Genomic DNA, 14,921 nt, shown 5'->3' with positions numbered 1-14,921 from the left:
TTCGTAATTTTTCGTTCTTCTTATCATCGTTATCAACACCACCTCTTCCTCCTCCTTTTCTTCCTCCTTTTTTTTTAATTTAAATTTTTTCTCTTCTTTTCTTTTTCTCTTTATCCTTCATCATCAGTTATCTCGTTGTTGAAGATAATAAATAATTCACATTCAGATTGTCAATTGAACCAGAACGAAATTGATTATTGTTTTAAATCCAATCAAGTGGCTAAGGTGTGGTTCAATTTAGAAGAAAAAATATAGCATTAGAGAAAATATTTTTCTGCAGCAAATTTGGGTGTAGCAAGAAGATATTTGGATGTACCACGAAGATATTTGGGTGTATTTTTATTCTGATAAGTTCTGCATAATTCAAAACTCTTCTTCTTCCTCCTTCTCATCTTCTATTGTTTCTTTTTTTATCATCGTCTCGTCACCATCTTCTTCTTCTTCTTCTTCTTTTTTATTCATCTTTTCCTTTTTATTTTACCTTTTCAAGTTTCTTCTTGTTTTACTCTCTTAATAAGAATAAAAATAAAAAAATCAAACAAAAAAGAAGAAGAAATACATAATGCTGCAGAATTACTTGGAAGAGGATAAACTTACATTCATTTAACTAAAAGAAAGAAAGAAATAAGAAAAAAAGAAGAAAAAAACGCAGCATTAGAGAAAATATTTTTTTGTATTTGTAGCAAATTTGAGTGTAACACGAAGATATTTGGGTGTAACACAAAGATATCTGGGTGTATTTTAAGAATTTTTTGGTGTATTTTTATTTTGATAAGTTTTGCATAATTCAAACTCTTCCTCTTTCTTCTCTTCATCTTCTACTGCTTCTTCTTCCTCATCTTCTTATTTCGTTTTCTTATAATTCTTATTGGGAGAAAAAATCAAACAAAGAAGAAAAAAATACATAATGTTACAAAATCAATAAAAAGAAGAGGAGGAAAAAAATGTAGCAACAACAACAATAATAAAAAACAACGATGAAGATGAAACACGCTAAAAAAAGAAGGAAAAACTCAAAAAAGGAGAAGAAGAAGAAGAAGGAAGAGGAGAAGGAGAAGGAGGAATGTGAAGAAGAAGAAGTATCTTTCATAATGGTGAGTGAGATCGAGCACGCTTTGGAAACGGTTGACTGACGCGTGTGTTATTACACTCTAGTAAGTGAATGTAGTTTTTGTTAGATTTGGCCAACTTATAAAGCTTATACTTATAGTATAACTCTATAATTTATAATACTTCTATTTACAATATTTCTAATTATATCTATATCTAATTTTATTTATATATTAGCCATGTGTAATGCGTTTAGGGCCATTCTTAACACTTGACAACACTGTAAGTCTGTAGCCTCATGAGGAAGCCCAGCCATGAAGCCTACCATAATTTACGTGCATCGTGCCGTACAGAAATCATTTTCTTAATATTCCTATTTCCTACTCCAACATTATAATTTTTTTCTTTATTGTCGTGAACATTATAAAATGATTAAATAAAATCGGAAGTAGAAGAAGATTATAATATTAAGGAAGCTGTGACATTCTGTGTGTAGGCCCAACTTTTGCCTTTTTCTTTCAAAGGGAAATATAGGGTACAGATCAAATTTTAAAGATGTGCTTACGTGACAAAACTCAAATCATACATTCTAAAACTATACTTTTTACTTAAAACTATAACTTTTCACAAAGAAAAGCGTCACCTAATGGAAAAAAGTAAATTAGAAGATTTAAGAGAAGAAATAATTAAGTTATCAAAATTAATATATCAAAAATTAATGATTTTAACTAATGTTAACTGTAATGACACTGAATTCTTAAAATCAATACAAAATGATTTTTCTCAAAATCTTTATTTTACTATAAGTTTTATTGAAGGACTTCAAAAACCTGAAAAAACTTATTTTTCACATGGAAATTCTAAAAAATGTTACTACGGAGATGATTCACCACATCTTTATCATACCTTTAACCCACAATTAAATTCTATAGTAGACATGCTTGAAGAAATATTAGTATCCATAAAATTTCAAAGAAATAAGGAAAAAGAGAATCCCAAAGAAGAAAAATTTCAAAATATAATCAACATAACAGATTTAAAAGTAAAACCACCACTAAAATTATGAATATTGAAGAAAAATTAGAAGAAGTTACAATGCTTTTTAAACAATTAAAAATGGCTCAAGAAAATAATATTATGGAACAAGGATTTCAAATAGAAGAAGAATTAGTAAATTCTGAAAATATAGAAAATGAAGAACACATCCTAGATTATTCTAGTGACGAAGAACCAGTAATTCCAATACAAGTAAAAAATGAAGCTGGAACATCTAAGGTTAATCAATCTCAATTTAAATGGGAAACAGGTTTTGATAATTATGCTTTTAAAAAAGGGTTTATAAATAAAGATTCAAAATATACAAAAATACCATCAAAATATGTTCCTAAAATCTAGAAAATGGAAGGAGATAGAATGCTCAATTTAGACTGTAAAAAGAATGAAAAAGAAATTTTCGAAAACTGGTTAAATTCCTTCTTATTAGAAGCCTTTACCAATCCAAAACTTAGTGAATTATCTGGAAGAGACATTTGGAATTACATAGGGTTTCATACTAAAGGAACTATAAGAGATTATATGACATCGATAGAAAACCAAATAATAGAAGAATTAGCAACAAAAACAATAGCTTATGATAAGATATTATATATAATGATGATTCTATATAAAGAATTTTTTGGAAAAAATATTATAGATCATAGACAAGAAGTCTATAATAAAGAATATCAAGAAGCAAAAAACCATTTAGCTAATATTTAGATATATGATTTATGTAATGTGGAGTCTTATATATGTAAATATAGAATACGTTATTACAAATTAAAAGAAGAAGATAAAAATCATTATCTTAGTATGTATATAACAAAACTTCCATATCCTGCTAATGAATTTATAATGGGAAGATTTATAAGAGAAATAAATAGAGGGACAATTGAAAATAATTTTAGTGGAGCAACCTCTGCAATAAGAGAGGAAATAAAAGAACGTTGTATGCAAGAAGCGACTCAAAAAAGATTTGCAAATATAATTAGAATTTGCTGTCAGGATAATGAAGAGATACCTCAAAAATATGGTCTTAATAAAAACCTTCAAAAAAAAAGAAAATATCAATTTAGAAAAAGAAAATACTATCCAAACTGGAGAAAAAAGAGGTATTTTAGAAAAGAAAATAACAATAAAAACAAAAGACAAAGAAATAACTATTGCCCAAATAAAAAAGAAAATTGTAAGTGTTGGTATTGCCAAGAAGAAGTACATTATGCAAATGAATGTCCAAAAAAGAAGGATAAAAAGGATCTTACTAAACAAATAGAAATTGCTAAGTCTTGTTTCATGGAACCATTAGAGGAATCTGATGATAACTTAGACTATATTTTTGAATATGTCTCAGAAACAGACTCAGAGATTGAGTAATAATGCCACATTTATTACTATAAAAATAACAGAAAAGTTTATAAATGCTTTCATAGATTCTGGAGCAACACAATGCTTTACTAGTTCAAATATAAAACTTGATTGGAAAAAATTAAAGAAACCATTAAGAGTTAGAATAGCTGACAAATCAATACATAAAATTGACCAAAAAGCAGATATGGCTGAAATTTTTATTCAAAATTATAGGTTCATTGTTCCATCTATATATATGTTAGATTCTAGAATGGATTTTATCATAGGAAATAACTTTTTAAAGTTATATCATCCATTCATTCAAGAATTAACATATATAGTTTTAAAAGCTCCACACGATTCTTCAATAAATCAAAAATCGAAACGTATAAAAATACCAACCACTACTATAGACAAAATTCTAAAATTTAAAATATTTTCTATATTAGAGACATGTTATTTAAATTTATACTTTCAGATAAAAATTCCAAAAAATAATCTTAAAACAAAGATAGAAGAACTTCTGGATGAAATTTGTGCTGAAAATCCTTTAGATATTAAAAATACAAATAACGAATTAGTAAGCATTAAATTAAAAGACCATACAAAAGAGATAAATGTTCCAAATAGAATTCCTTATTCCGCAAGAGATAGAGAAGAGTTCTCATTAGAATGTAGAGATCTTTTGGAAAAAGGAATTATAAGATTAAGTAAAAGTCCTCATGCGGCTCCAGCCTTTTATGTCGAAAACAATAATGAAATTAAAAGGGAAAAACGAAGAATAGTTATTAACTATAAGAAGATGAATGAAGCAACTATTGGTGATGCTCATAGACTTCCAAGAAAAGATTCTATTTTAGAAAAAATCAAAGGAGCAACTTGGTTTTCATCTCTTGATGCAAAATCAGGATATTGGCAACTTCGTTTAGACGAAGAAACAAAGAAATTAACTGCTTTTACTTGCCCAACAAAAGAATCAACAAGTGTGTTGCTCTATGAATGGAATGTATTACCATTCCGATTAAAACAAGCCCCAGGTATTTATCAAAGATTTATGGAAGAAAATCTAAAAGAGTTAAATGAATTTGTTTTAGTGTACATTGATGATATACTAGTTTTTACAAAACAGGATAAAGAAGATCATCTTCAAAAATTATTAATAGTTTTAGAAAGATGTAAAGAAAAAGGATTAGTTTTTAGCAAAAAGAAAGCAAGAATAGCAAAACAAGAAATAGAGTTTCTTGGATTAATTCTATCCACCCAAGGAAAGCTAAAACTTCAACCAAATGTTCTAGAAAAGGTAAATTTATTTCCTAATAAAATAGAAGATAGAAAACAATTACAAAGATTTTTGGGATGTATAAATTATATTTCTGATCAAGGATTTTTAAAGAATATAACAGAATACACTAAAAGCTTATTTCCAAAAATAAGTACTAAAAAAGAACGGAAATGGGATGAAAAAGATAGTATGCAAATTCAAAAAATTAAAGAATTATGCGAAAAACTTCCAGAACTTTATATTACAGAAGAAAATGACTATTTAATAGTAGAAACAGATGCTTCAGACATAACCTGGTCAGGTTGTCTAAAAGCTAAGAAAGCTATAAAAAGTTTGGAACAAGAAAAAAAATCACTAGATTCTAAATATTCTCCAAAGAAATTACTTTGCAGGTATATTTCAGGGACTTTTACTCCAACAGAACAGAGATATACCACTCATGAAAAGAAAACTCTAGCAGCAATTAAATCTCTTAAGAAATGGAAAATTGATTTACTACCCAGAGAATTTACATTAAGGACAGATTCAAGTTACCTAACAGGTTTCATACGATATAATTTAAAAGTTGATTATAATCATAGACGATTGGTAAGATGGCAATTATTTTTGTTACAATATCCAATAAAAATTAAATATATTAAGGGTGACAAAAATGTTATTGCAGATACATTGACAAGAGAATGGAGTTCGTGTACAACGCATTAAATCAAGATATTCAAAAATATCAGCAAGAACTCGAAGAATGCAAACATTGTCAGCAAATAAGGACACATATACAATCTCTCAAGAAGGCCATTGAAACATTGAAATCAACCCAACAAGCAAAACCATCAGAGTTCAGCCAGCTAAGCATGGTGGACAAACCAGGTGAAGAAAAAATTTTAGAAAATAAAATAATTGCTGAAATTATTAAAAAATCTACACAAGACAAAAAATATTATGTGATTTATAATGGCCCCATGAAAGGAGTATATGATGCTTGGGAAAAAGCAGCACCATTCACGCATCAATCAAAAATAGTTCATAAAGGAGGATTTTCAACACTAGAAGAGGCAAAGGAATCCTTCAGGGAATATGAAGCTCTTCATCCAGAACAAACTCTAAAAAGAGCAGATAAAGCTCCAATTCAAGCCCAGAGAACAGGAATAATGAGAAATATTCCTACAAGAGCTGAAATCAAGGAAAAGAAAAGGGTCTGCAGATCAAATCTCAAAGAAACCCTTAACATAGTCTTGAATTGGACTGAAGAAAAAAGGGCGAGTTGGGATACTATCCCATCGCCAAAGAACAGCTAACAAAGCTGGTTATTTTTCTAGAGGCTTCCCCATCTTACACTTATCAGTTTTTTCAATATGGATTAATTGATACAATTTTAATTTTTAATGATCTAAAAATTATTAGTGAGTTTCCTGCAGGATTCGTTGATGCAGTAAAGAGATTTAAAAATATGATTGACAATGTAAATCCAAGGGATATATCCCTAAAATTTACGAATAGTCAACCTATTTTTAATGAAGAAGAAGAATGCTTGGTTCCAGCACATCAAGTAATATTCATGTCCGTCTTCCCAGAAAATTTTCAACCAATTGATCAAATTCAAGATTTAACAATCTACAGTCATGAAGGTAGACTAGCCAGCACACTAGCAAGGGTCTTCGAAAGAACTCAAAAGATAACAAGGGAATCTCACACAAGAATCAATTATAAAAGCAGAAATACTCTATTTGTGTCCAGTAAAAGAAATGAAATTGAAGAAAGAGAGATGAGACTCTTGGTAGAGTTTGAATCTGCATTCTACAATCTATCTAGACTCTTAGAAAAGCTCCCTGAAGGGATAAAAAAGAATCTCTGCTATTTGATAAAAGACAGAGAAGACCACAAGTGCCAGTTGTGTGTCTCAGAAATATCTGAAGAAAGTAATAATGAAATGGGATCCACCCACATGATAAAAGAAGAAGACAGCGCATCCACCCACATGATAAAAGAAGAGGACAGCGCATCTGAAGCATCCCTCAACATTATTGCATAATGACGTAAGCGCTTAGGTCATAGAGCACCAACAATGTAGCTGGTGCAAGATAATAAACAATGACGTAAGCAATGACGTCATAAGAAGGGTAAGGATGGAAATTGTCCATCAGACCCAACTATTATAAATAGATTGCTTAGGTAATTGTAGAAGGCATCAGACAATGGAAAGCAGGAGGCTAAGAGTACTCATATGCTTGGAGAGCAAGGAGGAAGCTGTCGAGGCGATTCTATAGTCTGAAAAAGAATCTCCTTAGGGAAAAATAATTCTAAACTCCCCTCTGGAGCTAGTATCTACAATCTCCCCTTTGGAGATAAAAACATCTTATGTAAAATATACTAAATAAAGGAAGTTTTTCTCCAGAAAGGTACGCCTTTATCCTAATCTCTTAGTTATGAATTATTTAGAAAGTTTAGAATTAACGGAAGAATCTGATTATTATAGATTATCTGCCTTATTAGATAATGAAAAATAGGTCGTTCTAAAAACAGAACTAAATCTAAAATCAAATGAAAATTTTAATAAACAAAATCTTTTAAAAGAAGTTTTTAATAGAAAAAATATAATATACTATGGAAAAATTCAACTTGAAGCCCCTATAAAGATAAAATCCGTCAATGGGGAACTTGAAATAGCTTTGATAAATGATGAAGAATTGAGTAAACAGATTGAGAAAATTAAGGATCAACAAAAAAGATCTAAAATTGGATGGATTCATATTAGTACTATACAAGTCTTAATCAAATCTACATATATGAAAGGAATTAATTCACCAATAAGCTTAGCAATCTGTGACAAAAGAATTACTGATGACCTAATAGATCAAATAATTGGAATTGTTCATGGAAACTTGGCAAACGTAAATGTTAAATTCAATGCCCATCTTGGATATGCTATACCTTTATCAACTGAAAATCTTGGAAGATCTATAAGTTTGGCTTATAAATTTCACAGAAAAAATCTAATGGAACAAGACGATGAACCATTTTCAATTACATATGCAATAAATTATGCTTTAACAAATAGCCATCATAGTAGAATATTTAAAAACAGAGAAAGAATTTATGTTGATGAATTATTTCAAAAAATTGTAAAAACAGAAATACCAAAATATAAAGCTATTGAAAACCCAGTTCTATTATTAAAAGAACCATCAGGAAAATTAGTTTCATCGAATTTTCAAATAAGAGAATCTAAAATTAATAGCCCTTTAAGTTTATCTAAGTTAAAGATTAAAGAAGAAAATTCTGAAATAAAAGAATTAACAAAAAAGGTCGAAAAATTAAATGAAACCCTAAACACTAAATTATGACAATAAATAAAGAAAAATATATGTAACTTATCAAGACAAGAAACAAGAGCTCTTTGAAAGAGAAAATCGGTTGAATTATTTACAGTTTTCTGAAATAAATCAAAGAGCATTTGAAACTCTAAAAATAATCTATGACAAGTTGAAAAGAGAAGTTGAAGAGTTAGAAAGAACGATAGAATCTCTAGAAAATAGTGATGAATCGATGATAGAATTTGCAGAAATTCTAAAATAATGAAGCATACAAAGATTGAAAAACCAGAAAATAAAATAAAAAGAAAAAGGGCGAAAAAATTAAAAAGTAAAATAAAAGAGTATAAAAGGGAATTAAATAATCTTCAGATTGAAATTGATGACCTTATAATGAAAAGGATAGAAATAAGAATAAATATAAACAAGTTGGAGCTAAACTTAAAAAATTTATAAATGCCTGAAAAACCATATTATGACTTAAAAGAATTAAAACTGTTGAAAGAAAAAATGGAGAATGAAGTTGAAAAATTAAAAAGATATTTAGAAACAACAGAAAATGTAGAAATAAAAGAAGTTTTTGAGGATTTGAAAAATTATATTAAAGAAAAAGACAAACAGATAAAAGATTTTATATACAACAATCCATGCAAAAAAGAATATTATAAGCTAAAACAAGATTGAAAAACTATAAAAATGAAATCAGAATTATAAATACTAGTAATAGTAGAAATAATCAATATTTTTGATTATGAATAAAGCACTTCCAAACAAATCCATACAAATTATAAACTTATTCAAAGTAAAATATAATAGAAATTTTGAAAAAGAAATTAAAAGAAAAGTCGACAATAAAAAATTGGTATCAGAGCTAAGTTAACGATTAAGGATAACACTTTCTCGTTAAGCAACACTTTTAGTAATACGCTTTTAAACAAAAATCTATAAATCTGTACAGAAATGCATCTTTACAATTGGACCCTTCTTTCAAATATTCTGACAATTTATACGAGCCATCGGATTATCAACAAACTTGATCTCGCCAATTAGACACAACAAAATAAACTCCACGCTTCAAGCTGGATTAATATTCTTTTTTATTGAACTTATTGGGCTAATAATATTTATTTGATCATGAACTGGGCTAATATTCTTAACTCCTCCACAAATTTGGGCCCAAACCAAGAAATACCTTCACCCAAACATGTTTGCAAATAACCAACTTGGATTGTTGCTTAACCAAGTGTGGAAAGTTCCAATCATGCTTTGTGTATGCAACAAGCTAACAACATACTTTTAAATAAAACTCAAATTCACAACGTATTAATCTTTAACTTATTTTTATTTTAATAATTACAAATGCATTAAAAACTTAAACTTTACATATTTGAATGCTCCGAAAGGTACAAAGGGACGATTGTTACTCTTATGCTTAGCCACACTACTTCATCATGTATAGAAATTATTGGTTTTCTTCACTATAGTACTGTCCAATACGTCAAGTTTTTTGAGGGACGAATATTATGAACTAAAGGGAGTATAAGAATTAAGATATAAATAATGGGAGTTCTATCAATTTTAACCCTTTTCTCCCTAAAATGTGATCAAGAAGCAAAGCATTGTTCAATCTGGCAGGATCTATACCATACTTGATAGTTCATGCAACAAGATATTTGAATCTCATAAACCATGAAAAATTAGGTATGATATGGATGTTTTCGTTGCACATCCAAGATTGCTAAACTTTTCCATGGATAAAAGCAAATAACTAATAAGCACCAAAATAGTTTAAAGATGAGGGGGATATGATCTGTACAAATTACAACTCAATTTTGCTTTAACTTTGCTATATTGCTCTTTTTCTCTTTTATGTGGTACTGTTGTATCTCTATTATTTTAAGACACGCTGAGCCTTATGGAGCTCACTTTGGTTCAAAACAAAATTTACAAAAGCACACTGCTTTAAGACCATTCTTGAGATCTGAGAATCTAACAAAGCCAATATGTTTATATTTATATAAATTGGAAAACATATCTTATACAACGTTCATAAACTAAGTGACCTTCTATTGTAACATTAATATTTGTGAAAATATTCTATTTGCATAAGAAGAAAGTTAATAAATGGAGGGTATTCAATAAGTATATTAACCTTAGTATGGTACGTAATGGTACCACATGATCCAATTTTTATGACCCCACTGTATATTTTATTCTATTTGCAATTGAAGTATGTGCATAGCATTTGATAACATCTAGGGATCAGCAAAAGTATTGCAAAATATTAAGCATTAGATTTTAGACATTTTTTTTTTTGGGGTATAGAGATTTTAGACAAATTTATCAGTGCAAGTCACTAAGACTATTCAAGAGAAGAATCAAAGCATATTCTTTTACGGCATGAGGCTAATTACTACAAGACATGAAAGAAAAAAACACATCAAAAGGCAGCTTCAAACCTTATCAAGGAAAAAATATGAATAATGGAAACTGGAAAGCAACTAGTCATTTAGCTCTTACACTTTAATTGGTATTTGCAAGTTCTTTTACAGGAAAAAAAAAATCAAGAAGAATAAACTATCTCAAGCAATAGCAATAGCTATTTATTTCACTAGGAACGAGGCCAATCATCACCACAGTTGTAATAAAGTGAAGAATTTATATTCTTTTAAGCAGTTTCTAATAGCATGTGATATTGGAAGTTAAAATTATACCAAAGAATAAACTTATTATTAGAAAGCCCTTGGCAAATTAATTGTAATATAAAGATTAAATTAATAACAGTACTAACAAAGCATAAAGATAAAGATTGAGGGCAAGAAAAGGGGTAGTGGTCAATTTTTGTTTGCCTGGTAGATAGCTTGGAATTCTAAAGTGAAGAGAAGGAGATATTAGAAATAGCATAAAGCAGTAGTTTGTTCCTTTTGGGGGCTGCTTCTGTTCCTCCAAATTCTATTCTTTATATGACTTGCTTGCTACTGTAGCAATCTTCTGGTTCAGGGTGGGGCCCCCATAGTTCTTGTCTCCTTGGTCATTATTCTAATTAAAAGCAACTAATCATAACTTTCCTTAATAACAAAGGAATGGTAGTTTACCATGATAACCTCACACATAACCAGTTTTCATATGCAAAGAAGAACTGTGTCTTTTGTCATGAAAAATATATACATTGTTTCCTTGTTTAACTAGGTATTGGCTAAAAAAGATATATAAGCCATATTTGTATTGAGGAGAGGCAAATGTTAATACGTTCTAAAAAATATAAGGAGTATAATATTTTTTTTAAAAATTTTAAAATTTAAACATTAAATTCTAAACTATAAATTTTAAATTTTAAATCTTAAATATTAAATTTTAAATTTGAATTATTAATTTAAAATATAACAAATAAAAAAATTAAAATTTGCTTAATTAATAAAGAATATAGCATTTATTATTTAATAAAAAATGTTTAAGAATCAACTAATTAAAGATATATAAATGGTTCTTTATAAAAAAGGATCATTTATTAAATAACCTCTTATATATATTTTTTATCAAATATAGGGAGACTCGAACTCGCAACTTTTAAGTGAATACAGAGAGATTATGCTATTTGAGTTATAGCTAATTGGCAAATAACCTTTTATATACGAATGAGTATAAATAGATGAGGAGTACTAGGAGGCCAGCAATTTTTGTAATTTGTAGTCATCAAGTAGCTGTCAATAATATTTTTAATGGTATGAAATTTTATCTAATGATATAAAATTACTCATTTTTTTTACTGATTACATATTGTCCAGAATTTAATAAAATTGTTGTGGGTTACATTTTTCCCAAATGGATTATGCATTATTCTATCAAACAATAGATAACATTCCTCAATAGTTTATGATTATTTAGTACTTTAACATGGATAGATGCAAGCATATAAATAGTGTGATGTGGCAAGAATCCAAGTAATTGGGTTTCGCATCTTTTAGTAGACAAAAGCAGTATATGATAGTGAGTTAGGCAAATACATTTGAACAAAGATACCTGCCTTCTCAAGGGTATTTCTAACAAACCCTTTATGCAATCTTGTCAGATCTTTCAATAACAGCCTTAAAATTATAGTTTGGTTTAGTTAGTTAGTTATATATATATCAGGCTTGATAATGATTCGAACTGAATCTAAAAATTCCAATAGGGTCCCTCCAAGTTGCCTTAAGTTTCGAACTGAGACATAACTCATAAGCAGAAAGAAGTTTCTCTCCATAGCAGAGAAAATAGAAAATGACGTTTAGTCCTTCTTCTAGAATACATATCCTTCTTGTTCTTGTTATCTGCATTATGTTGCTATCAGTTCAAACAGAGAAAGTGTTTGGTTTGAGAAGTTTAGAACTTACACGCAGACACGGCAAAGAAGATCACAGGTTTCTGCATGAGGATCAACATACTACACTCAAGGCGAAGGCGAAGGGGAAGATGAATTCAGCAAATTCCAATGGTTTTGATCCGAATCAATGGAGCAAAAGAAGAGTGCGAAAAGGATCGGATCCTATACACAACAGGGCCTAACGCTTAAAGCAGCATCACCAAGCTAGCATACGAGGTAGTGAGAAAATAGATATCAAAATGCTCTGAATAGGTTGTTTTTTTTTTTAAAACTTCTTTTTCGATTTCAGTTGGAGAATTTTGTCATAGAGAGAAATGTATAGTGAGCTACTAGAGAGAGAAACCATTTTACAGAGCAATTCACACCATACAACATCATGTATGCACGCTTCCTTCAAATTTTCTTATTTGTTTTTCTTTCTTCCAATATAATATAGTTTTTTTATTTCCTTTTTTTTACTTCCTCACCCATTAGCAATGTTGATTGCAAACATTTAATGTCAAAATAAATAAACGTGGTCGGCAGGATTCGAACCTGCGCGGGCAGAGCCCACATGATTTCTAGTCATGCCCGATAACCACTCCGGCACGACCACCACATGTGTTTTAATTAATTGAATTTTTATTTTAATGTTTTAAAAATGAAGATTTTGTCTGAATTTGGGTCAGTCCAAATGTTTGCCTCAATGATGAGTTCTGTTGCTTATTTTGGGCTTCGTATTTTTTTTTTCAGAAAAGAAGCCCCATATACTAAACTACGCTGATTCCCAAAAAAAAAAAAAAAACAATAGAAACTTCAATTAATTAATAGACTATGGTGGTTGTGTGCAGCTGTATGGGTGAATGACTAAGGTATTTAATACAATTTCCTTAGGAAAAAAAAAGAATTTATAAATACTTAGTTCACCTCAGTAATTTTATACTTGGGAGAAAATTATACTTTAGTAGTAATACTGAAAAAAGAAAATTCAATATCTTACAATTTTATTTTTGGTAAATAATATCTTACAACTTTATTTTGCTACTCAAATTAGATTAATGAATGTCAATAATTTAGAGAAAAATTAAAAGAAAAAAGAACTAATCTTCATATATATCTGAAATTGATTTAAAGGAAGGGGGGGGGGGATCCATCAATTTATTTTGTAATATATATATATTTGGAAGAAAAATTATTATGGATCCTGAAATTCAAAATGAAGAGTATCACAAAACAAAATATGATGTGATTATGCCAATATTCTGTACACCATAATAACCTGATAAATCTTATCCTTTTGAAAGTTAAAATCTCTTTTGTCAGAAGATATTTTGTTTTTCCCACCCTAGCTTAGCTTGATCTTATCTGCATCCGTTATATATTTGTATCAAAGCTCATAAATGCCTTTAGGTGGATGCTGATCCACCCACATTTCCAATTTAACTTTGCCTACACATTATCTCTTCACACATTATTAAAAAAAAAAATAATTATTTTTGAACCAAAGCAAATGGGTCTGTTAATTTTGGGTCCACGCCCCTTAAATTGTATGCATTTGACCTAAGGAATCTGGTTCTGTTTGGAGTAATTGAAAAGTGTGGTCTCTCTCTCTATCAAAGCAAGCTGCAAAATATAAATTGCATTTTGGGTGTGTCAGTGAGTCCTTGATGTGTAGACTTAGCAAAATACATGGTAAGGTTATGCTTCACTTAATATAACATTCAATTATTGCACAAACCCCATGTTGCTTGTCTCCTTTACCATTTTATTTATCATTTTCCCCCTTTAATGTTATAACCCTAAACCATATAACTTCAACTACATCACACTCATTCCATGTTGCTTGTCTCCTGTACCCAATTTTCCCTTGCAAATATACCTAAACACTTGTAGTTGTAGCCATATCTTTCTTTTTCTTATTCTTCTTCTTTATATAATATTTAACCCTTGCCATATAACTTTCACGGAATTAATTTCTCTAAAGTGCACAATTTGATAATAAAATGGAACTAAATGGTTAAGTCACTTTGAACTAAACTTCTATGCATATATTAAATTATCTAAAAAATAGTTAATTCTTTACCTATTCGTTCAATTTATTAATTCATTCTCTTTAGAGAAATCAAATCCAACTTCAACACACCTTTCTCTGTCTTTTAATAACAATCCATTTATATAAAAGTGATAAAGAAAATATTAATGCATTTAAACATAGTTTATATTTAAATATGTTAATTTTTCAACATAATTAAATAAGTTTTAGATTTATGTAAGTGTATATATGATATGTTAAAATACTGATTAGCAAACTGAAATACTGATATAGCAAAACGTGTTATATTAACATTTAACCTATCATAGCATCAGTAATTATGAAAAAAATAATGACAACAATTAAAATATATATTTTTTCAATTTTACTATAACAAAACCAAAGACAGGTGTTTTATGAGAATAAAAAATTACTTAAGTCTTTTTCAATGTATTATTTAGAACAGATAAATAATGATTTCAAATAAAAAAAGAATATGTCAGTGACTAACTAATTTAAATTATT

At 28.9% G+C, this 14,921-nt stretch overlaps 1 non-coding gene across 1 annotated transcript; it reads right to left on the bottom strand.

The window, feature by feature from the left end:
* Positions 1–12,898: 12,898 nt before the first annotated feature.
* Positions 12,899–12,980, bottom strand: TRNAS-AGA (transfer RNA serine (anticodon AGA)). Its single transcript has one exon. It is a non-coding gene; the product is annotated as a tRNA-Ser (tRNA).
* Between the last annotated feature and the right edge of the window lie 1,941 nt (positions 12,981–14,921).

Source organism: Arachis stenosperma, chromosome 3 (assembly GCF_014773155.1).
Source record: "Arachis stenosperma cultivar V10309 chromosome 3, arast.V10309.gnm1.PFL2, whole genome shotgun sequence".
In the NCBI taxonomy this organism is placed as follows: domain Eukaryota; kingdom Viridiplantae; phylum Streptophyta; class Magnoliopsida; order Fabales; family Fabaceae; genus Arachis; species Arachis stenosperma.
Note: the sequence above shows the minus strand (reverse complement) of the source record. Positions and strands in the feature narration are given on the sequence as shown.